Here is an 8,244-nt window from a genome sequence, read left to right on the forward strand (position 1 = left end):
GTGGAATAAGAAATGATTTAGTGAATCATACAAGAATCATGGACATGAAGAACACAAGGATGTTAATAATCTCATTTCAAGCTCTCATTAGTCTAGAAAGTATTACAAAGTGGGTCATTCAAAAATACTCTCACTAGACTAATCTCTCATAAGTTCTTACATAAAATGAGTGTCACTCACTTCCTATTTATAACGGAAAGACAATTCATTACACACATACAAAAGGGTAAGCTACAAGAAGCATCCAAGCATAACTTTGCACCCTAACATTCTTCCCCTCAAAGTTAGGATTGGATGTCTCGGTTTCAATATCCAACGAGCTTGCGCGATCAAGATTAACTCCCCCTCGATGTAATACCGGTTTTCAAATCCGCAAATCAATACGTGAGAAGCTTCGAATACCCACTCTAAATTCTCCCCCTTTTATAATCAACAAGTGATTATAAAACCCACAAAGATTGAGAAGCTCCCGAGGAATAAACATCATGAATATCCCCATCGATGTGTGCCAAAAATGAAACCGTGAAAAACTTGCACGAAAAACATGAAAATTTTCCATATTTTGTGAAAATTTTCGACTTTTGGGTGAGAGTTGTAAGAATTTCCAAAATCCGGGTAAAAACTGCCAATATCAGAATTCTGTAGGGACCCGTTGCGCCAAAAATAATCTCAGATACGAAACTTTACCTCAATTACGAAACTGGGCATAAAGTGTCAAGTCGCATAAACTGTAGGGACATGATACGTAAATTCTCCCATGTTTCAAAATTTTTAGCCTAATTGCGAAAATGGGTCAATTCTGTCATTTCTTCGAAACTTCTGGGATTCGAAATTAAAATCCTGCATTCTTCATAAATTTGTCCCCATTTCGAATGTGGGTAGAAAATGTTAATTCTTTGATATTTGAGGGATTCCAATCGACAAGTTATGTTTCTTCTCCACCTGCACTTCGAATATCAGATGTGATCAATCCTTCGAACATCACATGTCGATACCCACAACGAGCCTTCAAAATCAATCCTTCCAAGTCATTACTCCCATTTCGGAATCAAACCTTCACAGCCCAAACCTTCCATTTTGAACCTTTAGAGTTCGATTCCAACTCCTTGTCCCAGTCAACTATCGACATAAATACCCAAGTATCGACCATCAACATCAACCAAGTATTGACCTCGAATCACATTCCGTCAAGAGTCATCGAAGGTCGATTAGGCACCCAAGACTTCGATTATGCAACCCAATCTTCACAGTCTATCCTTCCCAATCGAATTCAAATACACAGCCTTCGCTTTCAGCCACTCAACCTTGACATCGATGCAAAAGAACGCAACCTCTAACTTGTTACGAGACCTTTGAAATCCAAACTAAAAATCCATTCGATTTCCAGACTTCTCAATCGATGCATTCGAATCGAATTTGACTATTCTCAAAATAATTTTGACTTTTGGCGTTAAACTGTTCTTCATTCGAATCGGTTTCTTATTCCCAACAAAATCCAAATCCATTCGATATCACACCTTCCCTATCACTTCCAAACCATATATAGACCTTAGAAATCATTTACCAGTTCCCATCTTTCCATCACAATCAATATTCGATTGCGATTCTGATTTAATTGCGAGAATCATTCGACTCCCAAACAACATCCTTGACTGGAACCGAATCATCAACACAGTTGACAATGTGAGTTTTACCTTGAGTTCGATCCCAGATGCAAAACACCAATAAGTCGAATCAAAATTAGATACTCCAAAATCAACATCTTGATATCGATTCGAACGATTCCAAGTAAGTACAAATCGAAATCAGGTTCGATTTCGATTTTCTTTTGACATTAATATCAAGCATTCGAAATATAAGCCTAAAAAACCAACAATTCAAACATTTCGATTTCAATCATTCCTCAACATCGAAATTCCTTCTCTCGATTTGAGCGAATCTTGAACAATAACAACAGTTGAAATTGAGTTTGACCATGAATCTATTCGAATCGATGAAAAAAAATGAACAATAATAAGTCAAATTTTGAATTTTATACATCTCATTCATCTGATTTGTAACATATGATTTGGGCTTAAACTGAGTGTTGTTCGAATTTGGGCTCAAGGAATAGATTTCAAATTGGGCAATCTGATGAACAATAACATATCTCTTGGGCTTCGAAATATGAACAATGAACCTTCGAAATAATTGCCAAAAACACAAAAAAAATGATTTTGAAATTATTAGAATATGATTTTAATTTTTGGATTGATCTAAAAAAAATAATTGGATCAACAATGAGATTTGGAACAAAATAGATCCAATAAGACAAACCGATCAAAAATGAAAAATGAAACGCACGAATCGAAATTAAAATTGAATTTCGATAAAAACCTGGATCGATCTTCATCGGATCATCAAAAATCAAGAACGTTTTGGAATCCATTTGAAAATGTGAGAAATCTTCTTGACGATTCTTTTTCTGTTTGCAACACACAAATCAACCATTGATGATCTTGGTTCTTTTTTTGGAACAAGAAAATCACCAAATTGAATATTATACCACCCACAATGCATGTTGTATAACTCGTTCTTCGTGTTCTTCAACGATCTAACACCATCTTCATAAGAATCATCAACACTTTTGGGTTTTGAATTAAAATTCATTGCAACACTTAGTGATTATTGCTTTGGAACCCAAATTTGCTTCATAGACATTCCTTGATCTTCTGACACCTCAGTTAACGAGAAACAACGGCCTGAAGAAAAACCATTCCACGAATGAAGAATTTCCTTCCTAAACCATGACTTACAGATCCAAAAATCATGCACAACCCCCAAGAACCTGAGATATCCGAAAATCCACAGATTTAATCGGTCCAAGAGCTTCTCAGCCAACGCCATCATGCTAATCCCTCACAAGAGTGCACCACCGCAATGAAAACTAACTGATTATATATTGAACTAGAACACACTCCAACTCGGCTCCGATAGCCCTGCCTAGCTATCTGCAGACAACACTCATGCTCACCCCCGATCCATTAACCGACAACAACACTCGGGCCTAACCCCGATCCACTAACCATCAACAACACTCGGGCCTACCCCTGATCCACTAATCAACAGCAGTACTTAGGCTTACCCCCGATCCACTAACCGACAACAACACCCGGCCCTAACAAGACTCAACTGATCCTACCAAGTCTTCGGGCCATGAATCAGACATCCAAGCTCCAATCAAACAAGACCAGATAAGGAAGCCCTCATCACATACCTCAACCAGGACCCCTAACATCCTAGAGTCTAACACAAGCATGCCCTACATATTATATTACAACTAAAACTAATACGACCCGGAGGGAAATCCAACAACTGACGATGATCTTGACGCAAAACCAGAAGATCCAGCAGTTGCATGAAAGTCTTGAACTTGGAGAAATTTGACTCTGAGCAGAACCTTGGCACAAGGTCTTCCTGCTACGAGGTTCCACTATCCCCTACTTGAGATATGCTAGAATCTGACAACTTCACAATCCTACGATACTCAGACTAACTTGAACTCCACCACTAATTACCTTATACATAGGAGAATCTGAACCCTCACAAAATTCATATGTCACACCCCCAAACCAAGGATGGCGGAAACGTCCAGGGGTGGAGGACTTCATGTATAGTATCATAACAACAATTGTAATAGTAAATGAAGCAAACACAACCAACATATATATAATTGAAAAAGTTACATCATTGTATGAATTACATGTTTACGAATCAATTACAATATGTTGACAAAATATGAAATAGTAGACGCCTTAGCGCCCCATCCTCAAAAGCACTTGGTTACCTGTTTAATGATTTCCTGAGAATACAAGTTGTTTTGAAAAAGTGTCAACACAAAGGTTGGTGAGTTCATAAGCTTTTGTTTGGTATTATTAAAAGCCTTTCGTTTGTAAAAGTAGTATTTGTGTTAGAAAATCCAATATTTTCCTTAAAATGTATATGTAGTCTTAAATTCAAAAACCGGAATGTATAAGTAACTTTTCTTACTTATAATAAATAATGTAAGTTTAAATCGACATAAACTCGTTAAATTTTAATGAAGTTCCCGTAAATTCCAATGTTTATTAATACTTTATGTGAGTTTATTATAACCATGCTATGACCAAGGTTGCCTAAAACGACGTTCTTCAGGCGTCGGAAATGTTATGACATTTGTCACCCCAGACCTATCGGTCTAACTGTTGCATGCAGTTTAGGTGTGGGTTTGTCAAACCCAATATAGATCTATACACAACTATCACGCTCTCCCTCAAGGAGACTCTGGTTACAATACATGACTTAATGGTAATTTGAAGTAAATGTCTCACAAAGTCATTAACGGAATTACGTGTTATGAAAACTTGGTACCGTATGGCCGTACCTTGCTTAATGAAAATATCATTTGTATAAATTTACCCTTTTTAAATGTATGTGTTATGTAATGTATCATAAACTATACCTATTATAGTTTATCAACCAAGGGTAGTACGTAGTAATGTATGCAAACTATATTCAAAATAGTTTATTAAATGTTTGAATGTATCGGTTGTACTTTGATTATAATCACTTGTTATTCTTTATATTTTATATGTCCAAATCCATTTGTAAACTGATGTGTGTCTAAATATTAAGATAAAATGTCATATATTGCAATAACATATAATCACATAAAGATATACACCTTGCTCAACATGTTACAAGGTGAAATGAAATTGACAGCAACTTTTCGTTGAATACAGTTTCTGTTACTGTTCTTAGAAAATTTATAGAAAAATCATCAAAGCTCCAAATCCAAATCCACAAATTATGAGAGTTTGGAATATGAGTCTAGTTTGTTCATAAATTTTATCATGATTTTTAGTGATCTCTAACAGAGGTCAAAATGTCCATAATCACAGGCTGGTCCGGGTTTGCCTCTGAAATGATAGGCAGTTTTGTAAAAATCACCATAAATTGTAGAAACATCATATGGAGATGTTCAAGTAGCCATTTTAAAGCTAAGAGTTTGAACTACTTGCACCTAGAACAGTTTTGAAAACTAAAATATTTAAGTTGACCAAAACAGTCCGTGATTAAAGTCCATCTTTTCTGATGTAATCTGTTAGAAAAAGTTTAATTGTGTTCTTGATGATTTTACTTGTATCCCCCCCTTAAAACTTAAGAAAACATGTAAATGTAGGGGTATGAACTCACCCTATGTGGTTTCAGTAGATGAAAGTGAGAGAGAGGAAGTGTTCAACCCAAGAACACTAAGAAGATGTCTTGATGATTCGAGAATCTAACATCGAATAAGATGGAATTTGTGTAAGATATCAATGATTTGAGTAGAATGGAGTGTAATAATTATATGAATGATGAAGATACTTACTAATTGAAGAAATAAATCCCTCAAGAAAGCCTTGAAGTTCTTGAAGTTGAGAGAAAAGATGAGAGAATTTTGGAGAGTGTCCTTTGGTTGCTAAGTGTAGAATGAAAGAACTTTATGGAGAATGAGGAGAGAGGATCAATCCTCCAGCTCTTAGAACGTGGGAAGAGCTGGAGATTGGGTGTAAAGGTCCACTAAGGTGACAAGGAGTAGTGGGAAAGAGTGGCTGATCATAGAGTGAGGTGGTGGTGGTTTGCTTTTGCCATAAATTAAGGAAAACCAAATATTCCCTCAATAATTAGTTCAACCACTAATTCTTTTAATATATTTTTATAAAAGCCCTGGGGATTTATATATTTTGGGGCCTTAGTTTATAAAATAAAGTTTTGGGTGAAAATCCCACGTTAAAATAATGAAAAACGGAGTTAAAACGAAGTCGTAGTCGAAAACCGGGTGAAATGAGGCTGTCTGCGAGACCTCTCGCATGGAGCCGAACCTGAGAGGCTTCACATGCGAGGCTTCGGTCCTGAAAGGATTCTCATGAGAGGCTTCGGTCCTGAGAGGCTTCTCATGAGAGGCTTCGGTCATGAGAGGCTTCTAAGAGGCTTCGCTTCTAATAGGAGGGTTTTGGTTCCTTAAGGTTATTTTACCCGTTTTTACCCCGTTTCAAGTGGTTTTTGACCCGGTTAAGGGTCGGGATGGCCCGAATGATTCCAAAAAGTTATGGGAACTTTTGAGAGAGATTTGGGAGAGATTTCAAATCGAAAGATATAGAGTGAAAACGATTTAGAGAGGTTTCGTTTGTGATTAATTTGAGTGTCCGGCTTCACAACGCAAGGTTCGTAAACCCCGTTAAACCGTGTTTTAGTGTCGTACACACTCCCGATGAGTGTGCAATAATGTTTTATCATTTTGGTTCAGTGTTTACTGCATTTGAGACTTAGGAAATTCAACACACGAACTTTCCAAATGATGTTTCTCTCATTAAAATATTGCATTGTACAGTAATTACATAGTGTAAACCCTAATATACAAGGGTTAATTGAATTGATTGGTTTTGACTTGTTGACTTTGTTTGACTTTGACTTGACTCAATTTTTGACGGTTGTCACATCATAGATGTCCAACATGCATGCATTTCGAGGACAATTGTTACGTCCCATTTTCACAACCAAAAATTTTCATTTTATTTAAGTAAATCTTCCCAATTATAAATCCGTTATGGAGAAAACCGTTTATTCCAAATACATTTATAAAAATCATAGTAATATTAAAGCGTGGAATCCTCATTGTTTTTGATGAATGTTTATTTTTATGCCTTCACCTTCCCATGATGATCGATGATACCTGAAAACAATAAACAACTGGGTAAGCACAAAGCTTAGTGAGTTTCCCCCAAAGTCCCAATATGATAAACATACAAGCATGCATAACGGCCGCTCTTCGGGCCTACGACTTGACTAGACCACCTTACAGACCTTTAGTCTATCCGGGCTGGAATACCAGGGTTTGTTGTCCTACCACCTCAACCCAACCGCTCCTCCCGAGCCTTCGTGGCTTTGGCTTACAGTCGACCCACACCGAGTATCTTGGCCTACAACACAAATCAGTACCGCCTCAAACCACTACCACCATATGTCGATATATAAACAATTAGGATCAAGTAGGAACATAATACAAGAAAACAACAATCATATAACTCACTACCGCCTACTAGTCCTCTCACATCACATAGTCCCGCTACCATCTAACCTTCATGGAATGCGTAACCATAAGTACCCAGAGGTGAGATAGTCACCTTAACAAATGATCCTACTCTAGAGCAATAACCAAATGAGGAACAGGAAATAAAGCCTACATCAAGAGTTCTCAGGCTATCCTACATGACTACATACAGTCCCTAGGGCACCCCACTATATGATAACCATCAAGTATAGGTAAACATACAGATCTAAAGATTACTACCGTATAGCAACATCCTATATACCAGGATACAAATATAACAAATCACTACAACATATCAACATACTCGATTCCAGGATACAAACTTAACGGATCACTACATCATAGCAGCATACTCGATACCAGGATACCGATCTTACAGATCACTACAACATAGCAACATACTCAATACCAGGATACAGATCTAATGGATCACCACAACATAACAACATAATAAATATCAACAATCCAAGGAATGTATGACCGTATATACTAAAAGGTGAGATAGACACTCAGACAGGTGATCCTACTCTATAACCACAACCAAACAAGGACCGGGTAAAAGAGCCTAGATGAAGAGCCATCAGTCTATCCTACATGACTATATACAGTCCCTAAGGCATCCCTCTACTAACAGATAACCAAAACTAGTGGGCCGACATTGATACCTTTGAACCACGGGTACAGTACGACGAAACTCACCTGAAATGAAGAAACCCGAGAACACTGTGATACATTCCCTGCTACACTGCTTGCTCCCGCAGATCCACAAAACATCAGAACCATATAAAATCTTAATCACCAATCAAAACCTCAACTTTGACCTAAAGTCAAACTTGGTCAAAAGGTCAACGGTCAACAGATTCAACAAAAGTCAAAGTCCAAGGTTGGTTGAGTATGCCCTGCGTACTCAACTTACGCCCATGCGTACATGGGATAGCTTAGTACGCCCAACATACGAAAATTAAGCCCATCCTAATCGAGTCGGTTCCATCCTTTTCATTAAGAACTTAATCCCTTAAGGACTTTTCACCCAAACTCAGATCTAGCCTCAAAACATTGTCTTAAGTCATAAAGTTTCCACCTTTATGACTTTCCATGGCTAGGGAAGGTGCAAAAGCTAAAATCCTAACTTA

This window comes from Lactuca virosa, chromosome 5, assembly GCF_052849685.1.
Source record: "Lactuca virosa cultivar CGN04683 chromosome 5, Lactuca_virosa_CGN04683_v6, whole genome shotgun sequence".
Classification (NCBI taxonomy): Eukaryota; Viridiplantae; Streptophyta; class Magnoliopsida; order Asterales; family Asteraceae; genus Lactuca; species Lactuca virosa.